This window comes from Artemia franciscana, chromosome 12, assembly GCF_032884065.1.
Source record: "Artemia franciscana chromosome 12, ASM3288406v1, whole genome shotgun sequence".
Lineage (NCBI taxonomy): Eukaryota > Metazoa > Arthropoda > Branchiopoda > Anostraca > Artemiidae > Artemia > Artemia franciscana.
Window position 1 is genome coordinate 13540644 of NC_088874.1, and position 15463 is coordinate 13556106.

Genomic DNA, 15463 nt, shown 5'->3' on the forward strand with positions numbered 1-15463 from the left:
TGCTTAGTTACGAGACTAAAAAACACTTTCCAAATGAAATTAAAGAACGACATTAAACACAATCAAAACAAACAGAAATTAATTTGTATATGACGAGGGATGCCATATCCTTACCCCCCCCCCCCATTTTTTATCTAAAGTTTAATTAGTAATTGTTTGCAAGTATTTTAGAGCGCAAAATATATGGTCGTTTAATAATTATTGTTATTTCATTCAACAACTGTTTTTCAAAAACACTTAACCTAAAAGTGTCATTGATTAAAGCAAAAACAATTAAATAAACCCTTCTATTCTCGAAGCATTGTGAAAAAAAGGATAAATACACTTTTATCACGTTGTTCTTTTGTTGAAGTATTTTCTCTTGAAGCATTGGCGAAAAAAAATCAAAGGGTTAAAATTAACCTTGCGCTTGATGCCCATTTAATTGGACAATCTGTCTTTGCTTTTTCTACAATTGGCCATGACTTTGACTTTTCCCACAAAATTAAATAAAAAAAAACTAATTTTTTTAGCTGAAAGTAAGGAGCGACATTAAAACTTAAAACGAACAGAAATTACTCCGTATATGAAATGAGTTGTCCCCTCCGCAATCCCTCGCTCTTTACGCTACAGCTTTAAATTGTTTTAAAAAGTAGAATTGTGGCAGAGTCAAACTTTAGCGTAAAGAGCGAGGGATTGCGGAGGGGACAACTCATTTCATATACGGAGTAATTTCTGTTCGTTTTAAGTTTTAATGTCGCTCCTTACTTTCAGCTAAAAAAATTAGTTTTTTTTTATTTAATTTCTGAACGTTTTTGAATTAATGCATGTTTGGTTTTGGCTCTCCGCACATAAACTATTAAAATTAAATTTGTATATTAATTTTTTTTTTGGCTAAATGGCTTTCTCTTAGTTTTGATCAGACGATTTTGAGAAATAAGGGGTGGAGAAGGAGGCCTAGTTGCCCTCCAATATTTCGGTTACTTAAAAAGGCAACTAGAACTTTTAATTTTTAACGAACGTTTTTATTAGTAAAAAATATACGTAACTTAAGAATTAACTTACGTAACAAACTTTCATAACCTTATATTTTTATTATGTATACGAGGGGGTTTGTACCCTCGTTAATACCTCGCTCTTTACACTAAATCGTAAGTTTTGTCCCAATTCTTTAAGAATACGACCCCTGAATCAGAAAGGCCTAGAATAAATAGTTGAAATTACTAAAAATACTTTAGCATAAAGAGCAAGGTATTTATCTCCTCCTAAATACCTCGCTCTTTATGCTAAAGTATTTTTAGAACCCCTCATATGCGTAATAATCTCTGTTCGTTTTAAGTTTCAATGCTACTTCTTCCTTTCATTTGAAAAAACGTTTTCATGTTTATTTTTCATTGTTTTCTTATAGTAATGCTAGAGAATCCTAGGCCCTTGTCATTGAATTTTTCTTTCCCTATGAAAGATTCCTCCAAGGAAAGATCCTCCAACATAGCCCCCTCTCCTCAGCCCCACCCCCAAACAAAATAAAATCCCCCTGAAAACGTCTGTACACTTCCCAATAACCATTACTATATGCAAACAATGGTCAAAGTTTGTAACTTGCAGCCCCTCCCCCAGGGATTGTGGGGGAGTAAGTCATCCCCAAAGACATAGTCATTATGGTTTTCGACTATGCTGAACAAAATGGCTATCTCAAAATTTTGATCCATTGACTTTGGGAAAAAAATGAGCGTGGGAGGGGGCCTAGATGCCCTCCAATTTTTTTGGTCACTTAAAAAGGGCACTAGAACTTTTCATTTCCGTTAGAATGAGCCCTCTTGCGACATTATAGGACCACTTGGTCGATACGATGACCCCTGGGGAAAAGAAAAAAAAAAAAAACAAAAAAAAAAACAAACAAATAAACACGCACCCGTGATTTGTCTTCTGGCAAAAAATACAAAATTCCACATTTTTGTAGATAGGAGCTTGAAACTTCTACAGTATGGTTCTCTGATACCCTGAATCTGATGGGGTCATTTTCGTTAAGATCCTACGACTTTTAGGGGGTGTTTCCCCCTATTTTCCTAAATAAGGCAAATTTTCTCAGGCTCGTAACTTTTGATGGGTAATACTAATCTTGATGAAACTTATATATTTAAAATCAGCATTAAGATGCGATTCTTTTGATGTAGCTATTGATATCAAAATTCAATTTTTTAGAGTTTTGGTTACTATTGAGCCGGGTCGCTCCTTACTACAGTTCGTTACCACGAACTGTTTGACTACTCCCTTTTTATTAATTCAAAAGTCAACGGACTCGGTCGAGGCCTTCGGCCTCGACCTCGATTTGAGAGAGAGAGAGAGAAACACATACAAACACACTGATGAATCGGATTCGTTTTAGAGTTAGAGACCTATGAAGTGGGAATTTATCAAGATTCAGTCAAACACAGAAACTACTATCAGCTCACAAGAGGTATAGTAGAGTCTGAAATAGGTGAATTAAGTTATTACCAAAATCTGAGAGGCGTGAATCGCATTCTTTTAAGAGTTACAGACATATGATATGGGAATTTATTAAAGATTCAGTCAAACACAGACACTACTATCAGCTCAAAAGTAATATACTACAGTCTGAAATAGGTGAATTTAGTTTCATCCACCCAGAAACACCAATAAAATGAGCCTTTTCCGGAGTTTTTACGACCATGCTTTCCATATAATCCTTAAATGTCCCCTGGGTGTAACTTACAACCCTTGCGCTGAGGGCTTTGGGGGGCAGGGGTTGTCATTCTCAAAGTAAAAATTTATCAGGCTTTCAACTATGTTGAACAAAATGGCTATCTCAAAATTTTCAGTGGATGTGATTGGGAAAATGGGAGGTGTGAGAGGGACTTTGTTGCCCTCCAATCACTTTTGATTATTAAAAAGAGCACTTGCTCTTTCAATTTCAAAGAATGAGTCCCTTTCGAAGTTTCTACGACAAGTCCGTCGATACGAAGTGCCCTGGTCTAAGACCAAAAAATAAATAAATAAATAATACACTGTGCCCACATCGCTCTTTCCTTAGGCAGCGCTATCGCGCGTGCATACGAAACCACATATCCTGGTGTAAGGCTTTGTACTATGAGTTTACCCTACCTGACACCATTTTTGGGTAGTTCAAAGGTCCTTTTTTAAATAATCAGAACTTTTTATTTCGATGAATCCAATAGAAAAAAAAAATATAAGAATATGAAGTTGGCCCCTGCTACATTTACTGTTTCCAGAAGTATTAATCCAAAAAGAATTTTCTCACTGAAAAGTTTCAGTAAAAGTGTTTTTTTGTTTAATATTTTGTATCTATTTGCTGCGGTTTGCCCAAAAGTCCTTGTCTACAGCGATAAGAGAGCTGGTCTGACTATTGAAAAAATCTGATATATAGTACAATGTTTTATATTTTTACAGTTCTAGATATATCCTAGCATTAGTAACTGTAACATACTAACAATGCTTGCGAAGGATAGTGTTATTCAGCAAGCAGGAAAACCAAGAAAATATTCTAGAAATTCTTTAGAGCTTTTCTAGTGCCGTTCTATCCCTCACAGAACATTCCTTTTTGCTAACAATTGAATTCACAACCGAAACAATGAATTCATTTAGGGTGTGAGGGAGAGCCACAACTACTCTCTGAGATCGAAAAAACATTAAAAGGAGCGAAACAGGAAAATATTTATATTCAAATATTGAATATTATTTTCTTTTGTTTTTTTTTCGTATTGTTGAAATAAGATTTAACACTTATCCCATGAGACAGAAAGTGAAGTAGACCCGTACAAATGATGGAGTGTGTCATTTGGACCAGTGCCCCATTTCATTCAAACGTATTTAAATTGAGTCTCGTGACTTCAATTGTAATTTTTACCACAATTGGCTAGATTTTGCAATGACTCACCCAGTTTTTATGCATTTTTCTAGGTTTTCCTCCACCTCCCTACTCAGCCTCTTCTAAAAAACTTCTTTGTTCCTTGGTAGAAACTGCAGAAAAATCAATTTTTGCATGATTTGAAACAATATTTTTCCGTTTTCATATCTCTTAGACCCTTTTGTTTAACATATCTATTTAACCCTTCTCGGAAATGCCCTATTACTATCCACTTTGCCTAACAAATTCTTCTTGTTTTTTCGTAAGATAGAGTTTTTTTGTGATAGGTCGAAACAAACTTTATGTCTTGACACGTCAATCTTCTTATGTTTTTAGACTATTCTCCAAAATTTCATTTTACTTTAAATATAAGCTCTATGTTGGATTTTCTCATGAGATTTTTAATTGTACCACTCGCCTCTTTTTATCTTTCATTTAATAGGAGAATGGTTGTCAGTGAAAATAAATCCCCAACTAGATTAGGGTGGCTTCTTGTGGAATTATACGGGTCAGAAAGATTTGCGTCGGAAATTATACAAATCTGTCATATGCTTTTGCCTATCCGACATTTCAATAAGGAATTTTCTAACAGCGCGTGCGTCTTGCCCTCCATTAGATTAAAGCGGTTTACCAGACAAGATATTTAAGATTCTTGAATTTCTCTGCGACAGTCATAAATGTGAAAGATATTTACTTTATCAGCAGGTCGTTAAAAGATATATCACCACCTATGTTTTTGTCTTTAGCTCAAATAAAAATAAAACAGAAAAGCTCAATTTGAGCAAATTCTGGCATTAAAAACATTTTTTTTTATCTCATCATGAGAACTGAAATTGATCGAAACTTAAATTGGAATCAAATTCGACTGTCCAAGTTACACAATTCCCAAAAAGAAACTGATGCTAAGAATTCATTAGGTGTCCTAATAATGATTATACACATAAGATTTAAAAAGAATATATCTTAAGAAACAAATGTTTAAATTTCAGGTTTGGGTTTTCTGGTTTACTTCGATTCTTAAATATGTATTTATTCATTACCGCAAAATCCAATAAATACTATTTTTATGTTCTTACTATTGGAGAGAGCTAAGATACAAGTGATATAAAATCTAATTTTCAAAAAATTTCAATGATCTGTTTATGATTTGTATCAAATGGTTCTGCAAAATTCCGAAATCAAGGGCGTAGTTATTGATTTCTTTAATGGGGGGGGGACGATTTGCTGGATTCTGTCGATACCTAGCCTTCATCTTAATTTTTAAAATGCTTCCAGAGGACAAGTATTTTTGTAAAGGGGCGTTATCCTCTCGATCGAGGCCGTGCCATCCCCCCTGGGTGAATTAGGGGTTTTGACCCCCCTTGAAATGTTTTTTCAACCCGTAAAACGTGACGAAAATGCATATAAACAAATTTTGATGTGCTTTTTATTTTTTTTTGTGTAAACCCCTCTCCTTCAAAAAAAATACTCCCACAAAAAAAACCCTGGATACGGCCCTCTCTCACCCCATTATTATACCCATGGATATGTTTTAAAAATATACGCATAAAGAAATGTTGACATTTTTCAAAGAGCAGAAAAAGATAACTTCGAAGACCACACTGCCTTTCCATGACGAAAATACAATAGTTCAAAATAGGGATGAAACCTTTTAATCGACAGAGAAACAAATATAAAATTTTTAACGGGATATTTCGGACACATATGCAGTGTCCGAAATATTAAGTGAAAACTTTTATATTTGTTTCACTGTCGATTAAAAGGTTTTATCCCTATTTTGAACTGTTTTACTTTCAAACAGCAGAAAAGCATTCAAAGAATTCTTAAGAAATGAAAACATTTCATTTTTTTTTATTTTCATTTTTTTTTTCTTAAGAAAAGAAAGCAACAGATTTTTGTACTTGGTTAAAATATTATCTGTAAAGTTAAAATACAGATCCAATTCAGCCACTTAAGAAAGATTTGAAATAGCATAGCACATCCGATTCGAATTTTGAGATTTTTCTTAAGCGAAAAATATTTTGCACTAAAATATCACACCTATCACGCAAGGATTGGTTAAAACATTATTTGAAAATACTAAAGACAGAATAAATTTGACACTTGGGTTTTTACTCGGACTGACCCATCATGAAAAAACCAACCGCATTGTGAAAATATTATTTGGAAATACAGAATAATCATTTAATTTGGTCAAGTCACCTGGGAACAGAAATAAATTTTCCATAAAAACCAAAAAGCTAGTATTTAATTATTCAATTGAACTGCCAAACTGTAAATGCTCAATAAAAATTAAAACCCTCACATTTTCGGATGCAATTTGTATTTTGTGTTTTATTTCTCGTAACCAGCGTCCTATTGCTTATATTATTTTGGACGATCGCTAAATATTCTCATGATAATAAATATATTTGCGTTATTACAAAGGACAGATGGATCCTGTTTAGTCATACCGGTAGTTGGACCCCTGGTGACACGGCCTGGAAGAATCCTTCCAGAGCTGTCATCAGCTCTCTGCTGGAAGCATCCGTTTCCAGTGACTTTGGAGAAATTTATTGAAAGGTTCATTGGCACTGGCATATTGCAAATGTCGTTGACAATTCTGATTAATTTATATTTGAGACTGGGTACTTTTTCTTTCATGGATTTTTAGAACTAGGATATATTTTTAGCCGACTGGTTGTATTTTCAAACAGAGGATTAACGATTGATCTTATAGAAGCTGTTCGGGTATTTGACTATGTAAACAAATTCAACACTATTATCAAACTCTAGATATTAGTCAGAATAGCAGTCATCCAATAATTTTTTGTTTTACGAAGACTAATAATGCCAAAATTAAGCTTATTTTTATGGTCAAATTACCCTTAATTTAGCAATATAGCATAGTTTGTAGGTATATGATTATCTGGTTTTCCTCTGTTTCATCAGCATTAATAAAATGCTTCTCGAGCCGACATAAACAGCCTTTGATTTAAATCGAAGGCAGCCATTTTGGGGGGTATTTCACTTAATACCCTTTTTTCAATCAGATAGAGCCACCAGAATTTACATAGTGACGTTGCTTGTTCATTTCCATATCGGCAAATAAAGCCCTGGTTACAGAAAATTCAATTACGTATTTAGTTTAGGGTACTTCAACACAATGAGATTCACCTTCAAGGCTGTAGCTAGGAAAGAGGGGTTAGAGGCTCCAACCCAAACCAGAAATGAATGTCCGACACGTGAAAGCGTATAAAAATGCATAAAAACACATGTTTTTTTAAGTATATTAAGTGTTTCTTCAAACTCCCCAGGAAGCAATACCCCCCCCCCCGAAAAAATACTGGATACGGTCATGTGCACCTTATCTTAATACGTTGTTTAAAATAATTCAAGAGCTTTAATGTGATTTAAAAAAAATATATACATATAATTGAACCAGCTAAATGAATCAGATAAAGATCAGCTAAATGAAAATGATTTTCTTGCCTTTTTGTTGTCTCCCTCCACATACCCAAGTCTTCAGCCCCTTTAAATAAAGCCTAATATCGCCTGGATTCAGTCAAAATCAAACCGAAGTCACAAGAATCAAAAGACGCGAGGTAAGTCAAAAGACACTGTACATTCCTAAGTTATCAATCTCACCTACCTGCAATGTCTTTACTACATTACCCAATGTCTTTACTCCCTCCATACCCAAAGCCATTCAGATGCACTATTTGAAAACCTGACAATATCTAGTGTCTTTTAATTAACCTTGCCACTGGACTCCACTTAAATAATAAATTTATGTTTAGCAAAAAACAAATTGATGAATTTATCTCTGTGGGAAGAAGGACTCCCTAAATCCTTGTCATCCGTATGCCGTGATAGACTATGGATTTCCGCCAAACTTGGTAGAAACAATATTAATAATGTAATAAAGAAATAAATTAAGATTCAATTAGAAGAAATAAGATTCAAGTAGAAGAATTGGAAGGATCTAAAATCCTTGTCATCCGGATATTTACCAGAAAGGGTTGTCGGATATTAGCAAAATATTCACTAATATGCCGGACAAATTTCAAAAGGTTGTGGCATTTGTCATATCTTTGGAATTTTATGATGCCAAGCTATCAGCATAGAAAGGCAGAAAATTATCATGCAAAATCATCCACTTATAGAGGTGTAATGATGTTGTTTAATCCGAAACCGTTCCAGACACACTATTTTGTAACCTGGCAACACCTAGTGTCATTCGATAAGCCTTTGTACTGAATTTCACTTATATTATAAGTGCCAGAGGAGCCTTTAGGACAAAAACAGTTTGGTGGTGTAACAGTAACCTCTTCCTTTCCACAACAGTGCCTGAAATTTTCAAGTTCCCTAAAGGCAGGAGCTGTTCGTGCTCACCAACGACTTCCGATATTCAGGAACAGGAGCTGTTCCCAAAATATTGCAGAAATACTGTTTCAATGGTCAAGACGCACATAGTGTCTTTTTATATACCTTTCCCTTTACCTCATTTCAAAATTTGAGATCCACTTGACAAGTGAATCTTCGAGGGTAGCCGTATAAGCTGTCGTATGGGCAATTTGAAGATCTTATTATAGAACAAAGACAACCAGAAGTTTTATCAGCCCTTGAAGCAGAAATTAAAGTTTTCCTCCCAAACTCGCCCCCTTTTTGCCATCATTGAGATATTCACTGTAGATATAATTGAAAAGGGCTTTGAGCTTGTGTTAAGTGTATTTAGTATTTGCCATTTTCATCTTTAAAAAAGTAGAACTCGAACGTAAATGAGTGAGCATCGGTCGCCCAACATCAGGAAACCCTCAACTCTTACGGATTTTGCGTTTTTATTCAATTTATGCTTTGTTTGCGTATTTTTACATATATTAGCGTACATCGCCACCTCCCAAAATTATCACAGTAATTTCTCACATACTAAGTACAAAGTTTTTTTTTTTTTTTTAAACCTGTTGTACATTGCTGATTTTGAAAGGTCTATTATCCTGATCAATTTTTCCATCTTTATTCCAGATAAAAAATGTAATCTTTCAAGCTCATAAAAAAAGTTTAGTGATTGTGTTCTTTTTATTTTTGGTTTCTATCCAGTTTATTCAAATAAGACTTTCCCTTCGGTCTTTTTTTAATTTATAATAGGTGTCACAGGCAAACACAGACATATGAACTTGTTTGGTAGCTTTGACTCTTGGCATATACGCAGCAGATAGTATTCTAAAATTAGTGTTTTTCTGTTACTTCTTTCGTATTTCATTGAGATTCTGTACTTTGCTTTGAGTTTTAAGTGGTTTATGAATTGAATTATTTGGAGGATCAGCCATACGGGGTTGATCAATCGAGCTGAATATGAAACGAGGGGATGAGTGAGGGGGTTAAAATCATGGCTCAAGATGTTTATTTGAACAAGAAGTTAAATACAGCCTATACATCTCCTTCTAAACAGCTACGTATAAAATACAATGTTCAGTTCTAAAATTAATATCTTTGGTTGCTTAAATTTTTTAAATTAAAAATTTGTCTAAAAACCTTTTGTCTAAAACGAAAGCTGGTTCGTTTGAAATGTAAAAAGCTAGAGGTTGCAGCATTGTAGATGTATCAAGAAAGTAAAATGTGTATCTTTTGAAGGGTGGCGATTATTTTGCTTCTTCTTTATACCGTGTTTCTTTTACTTTCGTTCCATTTCTTCATCGAGAAACTATTTTCTGAGCATTAGTCAGATGAATTTTATTGTATTTTATAAGGAAATGGCTTTCCCTAAAATAATAGTTTCATAAGGAGCATGCAAAAAGATGTGTACATATTTCAGATGTGTACATATTTCAGAAGCATAAAAAAAATTAGGATAATATTCATGTAAGAAAAACAAGGTATCAAACGTCTATCGTCTGTAAGATGTATAGCAGCAAACAACATATAGCAACGGATTTGAGAATAAAACATATTTTTATCTATAAAATTTTGCTATGTTAAAATCTTCGCAAAAGGAGTATAACTTTGACCTGGTTATTAATTTTTACAGTTCATTTGTGAAATGAATTTCCAGATGTTGGAAATTCATTGTTGTGAATGAATTTCCTAGATGTTTTCCAGAGAAATTGCCTACGGATTGTTCTGGGTACCCGGCTGACTGACCGTATTTCAAACAGTAGGTTGTACGAAAAGTGTGGTTCAATCCCGCTTTCTGGGGCTATAATGAAAGAAAGGTTGAGATGGCTAGGCCACGTTCTACGGATGAAGGATGACAGATTACCGAAGATTGTCCTTTTTGGCCAACCGTCTGGGGCTACACGGAAAGCAGGTCGTCCTTGTCTGGGTTGGGAGGATGTCATAAATAAGGATTTAAAGGAAATGGGAACTTCCTGGGAGGGTGTAAAGAGGGAGGCTTTAAATAGATTAGGTTGGAGGAGGAGCGTGCGTAGCTGTGTTGGCCTCAGGCGGCTTGGTGCTGCAGTGAGTTATTAGTAGTAGTAGTAGTATTTGTGAAATCCAACTTACCAACAGCTACACAATCCTCCTAGTTATCATGAAATAAAGGCTAATGCTATTTTCCTCAAATGTAACTTCTGCCGCGCTCGAAAATTTTCGATGGGTTATTGGACCACTCATTACAACAGGTAACTCACATTGTGTCGATAAAGCATAAATGTAGTCCTTATCAGGGATTCAGCAACATTGACAACCTAATAAGAGGTTAAAGCGGGCTTATCTGGTCGGTAGTATTCTAAACTTATAAATATGTTGGAAAAAAAACTACTGAGAAACGTTTTTATTTAAAGTTTAATAAGAGACTCTAACTATTACACATTCTTACTTACTTGCTTTTTCGCATACTGACCAATGGTCTTCGTAGCGCAGGTACAGATCTCTTGATTCAATGCTTTTGACCAGAAGGGCAATATGTGGTTGGGTGCCACAGGAAGTCATCCAATGCTTCCTGTGTTTTCCCCCACATTTCTCCAGGTACCCAATTATAACTGAATCGACTCTAGCTGAGCTTACAGAGTAACACCATTCACCCCCGTTACAAACCTAATAACCAGGGACACCAGGACTTGATCCTCCTACCTCAGGATTTCAGATCTGGAGCGCTAACCACTCGGTTAGAACAGCTCTACTATTGCACAAGTCTAACTTAACTCTCAGCAACTTTTAACTTGCCGTGCAGCTGCTAAAGGAAAACAAGGTGTTTATCAACCATCATACAACTCTGGTCTGATGGTTAATGTTAAAAGTACTCTCTAATTCTATCAAGTACTTCTAAAGACCTAAAAAATCATGCTAGAAACTAAAAATCCCACATTTTGGATTTTCTGAAAGTTGATGTTATTTCTTCTTTTATCGGTATAAAATCGAGTTCGACCGAGCACAGTCGAGCAAAATTAAACGTCAAACAGTAGCCCTGAATAAAGAATTTTACAGGACGAAAAATTCACCATCGAGACTTTGCTGTTTCTGTTACATTTTAGAGGAGTCGCCTTTACTCCTACTACTACCAATAACAACTGACTGCAACATCTGCAAAACAGATTGTTGCAAAACAGCTGCAACAATCTTCCAAAACAGCTAAGTACGCTTCTACCCCATTCCAATATATTCAAAGCCTTTTTAAACCCACCCAGGAAGTCCCAATTTCCCTTAAATTTTTCTTTACGATCTCCTCACACCCTATCTGGCGATGACATATATGTCGTTTAACGCTTGATTGGCTGATAGCGACGTTCTTTGACAATCTGTCATCTTTTCATCCACAGAGCCTGTCCTAGCCATATCAACCTTCCTCTCGGTATAACCCAAGAAAGTGGGTTATAACGACCACATTCTTTGTACAGCTAACTGTTTCATACGGGTACTCAAAACAATCCGTTGACAGTTTCTCTGGAAAACATCTAACAAATCCTCTTCCGACTTTCCTAACCTAATAACCAGGGACATCAGGACTTGATCCTCCTACCTCAGGATTTCAGATCTGGAGCGCTAACCACTCGGTTAGAACAGCTCTACTATTGCACAAGGTACAGATACTATTGCACAAAAAAAAAAAAAAAAACGCCCTGTGCCTTGGCTTTGAGCTTCCGTTTTTTTTATTCCAAATCTCAAGTCTCATGAGTTTTTTTTCCTCTCAAGCTTCAAATTATATAAACAATACGACAAAAAGTAACAATCAAACACTGCATACTTGAGTATAACCTTATCTTAAGAAAGAAGAAATAAAATCAGCTCAAGCTACTAAACAACTTCAGTCTTACAACTACAACGAAAAATCAGGATCAGAACCAATCAATGAGTGCAGAGCAGGATATTTTCTGTCTGATATTTATACACCGAAAGGCAAAAGGATAATCTAAAAAAATAATAAAAACTCTTCATTGACCACTTACTGACGTCGAATCGTAATTTCAGCTTCTTGGACTTTTTTTTACAATGACAGGTAGCCATCATGTTACCCGGCCTTGTGGAGGCTGAAATAGAGTCCGTGTCCCCTATTACCAACCCAAGCATGAATCCCCTCTGGTATCACAGGATCAAGGGACTATCTCAACATACCCAGAAATATAACTTAGTACCACCCTCTTACTCCAATGCAGCACAATAGGGAAAACAAGAGGAGAACCAAGTATAGCTTAATTTCAGGATACTAATGCCGCATGTTTTCGTTTGGCAATGTATTTTAAATAACTAAAACACGGAAAACTGGCACAAAAGCTCACCTTAAAATCTACCCTACAAAAAGGGTACATTTTACGCTTAAAAAATGCTGGTAAATATTGAGCAGATCCGAAGCCATTTTCTTCAAAATATACATGTCACTCAATAAAGAATCAAGACAAAAATGTAGTTAAGTCGATAAAAATCAAAAATAAACTGCTGTATTTACTAATTGGATTGACAGGTGTTTTCCAAGTTAGGGCTTTTAAAATTTTTGAAATTCTTATAAAACATTTCTAAATTCAATCTCTCTTCAAGAAATAATAAACACAATGACGTAGGGATTAATTGATTAAAATGCAGCAATTCATGAGAAAGAAAAATTTCCAAATACTTCTCAGCCCAAAAAGGTGAAAAATGTATTTTTGTTATAGTTTTTATTTTATATTGATAGGTGCAAAACTTGAAATTCAATTTATTTTCAAGCACATGGCCTACAGCATCATTTGGGGTTGAGGAAGAGGTTATAACTTTCAGGACTCTATCCCTTTCTAAACTACATGACATGAAAAATTCTATTAAGACAGATCTATCTAGTAAACTAATGTGCCAGCTACTGATGAGAAAATAGGACTTAAAAAGAAAAAATTTCTTAGAATAACGATCTATTAAAATTCAAGAATTATATATCATTGTCACGTCTATATGCAGAAGATTTTGAAAATCAACAATTTCTCTTCAGATAATAGTGCCATCTCATTTTTTTAAACAAGATGGCATTAGTAAACAGCCTAGCATTATTTCCACAAATTTGCCGCAAATGAAAACACTGTAAAAATTTACTTAAAATATAAAGTATTCATCAGCATTTTAAGACTAGCTTATACAATATTAAGCATAATTGTCCGTAGTTTTCATTTTTGATATATATGGGTAATAATGAACTAATAGGTAGCTCTACTGAAGAACAGTCTATTTATATTCATGATTTGGTCTAAAATTCTAGTTTTATCCTTTTTTGGCAAGCATTTTATAATTTTTGTTTTCAAGAGAAAAAGCCGTGCGCTCCATTAAAGGGAAATTGAGACATAATTAACAAAATAATCTAAAAAATCAACAGTGCAACCATGATCGCTGAGTTTTTCGTAAAGATTGATTTTATTCTACAAAATAAATAGTTTTTTTTTTTTTTACTTACAAAAGCGACTAGATGTATCAAATTCTTTTAAAATCAGACATCAAATATATCTCTGTGATGTTCTGATAGCCCGCTAGACCTGGTGGAAAGAAAAGAAAAAAAAGAGACACATGGAAAACTGTAATTCTTCTATAAAAGGTTTTTGACTATGTCATTTCTAATGGTGCACTTTTTATTTTAATCTGACACCAATTTCAGGGCTTTCTGGCTTTTCATTGAAATCACAATAAGTTTCTTTTCGTTGACTTTCTTTCCATATAAGTTTTTTCGGCTTTTTATTGAAATCACAAACTTTTCTTTTTGTTATAACCTTTTGATTTTAAGATTAACCGAAATAATAGTTACCATCCCTGAGTCAGATGGCAATTTTTTCTCATTGGCAGTTTTTTTTTTCAAAACGCGTTTTCAAACTTTTGTTTACTATGGGCTATAGTTTCCCTTTTATTAGATTCCAGCTACAGCTACAACTATGACATAGAAAAGATTACTAAAGACAAGTTTGTTGCACAAGCATGCGTATGATGTTTTATTTTAATATTTTGGTTACTATGGGCCATAGTTCGTCCTTACCATAACATTTTTCTAGTTTAATTCAAAAGGCAGAATTGTTGCTAAGACAATATAAACATTTTGCATCTGAAATAATAAACTAATTTCATATAATATGAGCTAAAGCTCTTTCTGTGCTGTAAATGTTTGTAAAATCCATGCCGTTGCAACGTTGTAAGGTAATAAAATGTATGTGTTTTTCAAGTATAAAATTTTCCATTTTAGAATGCTAGTGAATTTTAAGTTTTAATCAAATTCAAAGATGAATTAAGCTAAGCAAGTTCAAGATGAATATCAACTATTGTTTATGTCGGTTCATCAGCAGAGATATGGGAGGGGGGATGTTGTGTCGTATGAGACACAGGTAGAACGATTCTGGTGAGCATTTTCTTCCCTTTTTTAAGATTAAAGGAGAAAAGTTTTGATCCCTCCATCTATCCCTTATTACCTCTATTTAACTTGAAAAGAACCCTTAAAATTAATATTAGACCCACGACCAAAATTTCAATTTACGTTGCAGAATGGAACCTTTAACTGCTACGAGTTAAAGGTTCCATTTTTGAATAAACTTTAAACTCTTGAAGTTAAAATTTTTTAATAAATTAATAATTCTACTTAGTAGAAAGAGTAAAAGCCAATATGTATTCTACGTGATCCTCCGATACAGAATTTTTATTGTTGTATATTCTTTTATTGACATTAAAATATTTAAAAGCCCTCAAAGGGGTGCCAATTCACAAAACGTACGGGAAGGAACTTTGCTGCTTTTTTTGTTTTTTTAAATGACGATATTTTTTCAATGGAAACGTCATTGATGCATTTTCAAAGTCTAAAGGGCATTTTTTTGCCCTATTATTGAAAATCATGATTTCACCTTGAACAAATTGCAACATACCTGCCTTTCTATTGAAAATCTGGCGTTAAAGGAGCTAGGGCTTAGCGGGGTGATAGAATCAAGAGAGGAAACATTATCGCAAGCACCCACGAATTTGAGAAAGCAGAATGAGCCAGAACAAAAATCTAAAAGATGACTCTTCTTGATAATCTGAATCAATTGAAACAGTAATCGTTTAGTTTTACAGCGGCCAATTTGATAGATTCCTACTTTTCGATTCTGACAAAATATTTTGAGAGACATGTCCCCTTTATGGTACCTAAGATTAAACTTATACAACTTAAATAAAATTCTGGGAGAGAAGCATAAAACCTAAATTTTC